We start from the raw sequence: 952 nt of genomic DNA, 5'->3' as shown, positions 1-952 counted from the left end.
TAAGTAAAATGGAATCTAAGCTCAATTTTGGATATGTGTGTTAATACAAAATATAATTTCTATTTTTTAATATAACACATCATTTTGCTTGTATAAAATATTATGAGTCCCAGGATGGGAATGTAAGTCAGTGGTAGAGTGCTTGCTTTGCACTCATGAGGCCCTGGCTCTAAGTCCCAGCACTGCAATAAAGTAAATATTATGAGTCCAAATGCACCAATTAAAAAAAAAAAAGTGGAAAGAAGACCAATGGAGCATAGGAGAGAGCATAGAGGGAAAGAGGAGGTGAGGGAGGAAGGGTGGTGAAGAGGAAGACTGGGGATCGAAATGGGGTAAACTACAATGTATGCATTTATGAATATGTCAAAAAGAACTTGGTTTAGTCAGCTTTTCAGTCACTGTGACCCAAAGACCTGACAAGAATGAAATAGAGGAGGAAAAGTTTGCTTGATGCTCAATTTCGGAAGTCTCAGTCTACAGATGGAGGACTTCCTAGCTGTGGCCTGAGATAAGGCAGAACATCATGGCAGAAGGGTGTGGCAAAGGAAAGCAGCTCAGTACAAACCAACAAGGAAGCAGATAGAGAAAGTACTGCTCATCAGGTACAAAACATAAACCCAAAGGTACACTCCCTGTGATCTACTTCTTCCAGCCACACCCCGCCTGCCAAGTTACTGCTCAGTGAATCTATATCAATGGAATAATGCACTAATTAGATTCAGGCTCTCATAAACCATTCATTTCACCTCTAAACTTTCTTGTATTGTCTCACATATGAGCTTTTGGGGGATACCTCATATCTAAACCATAAAAAAATACTATTGTTATCTATAACAATAATGCTCGAATAAAAAATGTCTAAAAATATTTCTGGGTGGGGTGGTACCAGCCTGTAAACTCAGTACCTCGGGACACTGAGGCAAGACGATGGCAAATTGGAGGTCAGCTGTAG

This window comes from Callospermophilus lateralis, chromosome 10, assembly GCF_048772815.1.
Source record: "Callospermophilus lateralis isolate mCalLat2 chromosome 10, mCalLat2.hap1, whole genome shotgun sequence".
In the NCBI taxonomy this organism is placed as follows: Eukaryota; Metazoa; Chordata; class Mammalia; order Rodentia; family Sciuridae; genus Callospermophilus; species Callospermophilus lateralis.
The sequence above is the reverse complement of the archived record's forward strand: the minus strand, read 5'-3'. Positions refer to the sequence as shown.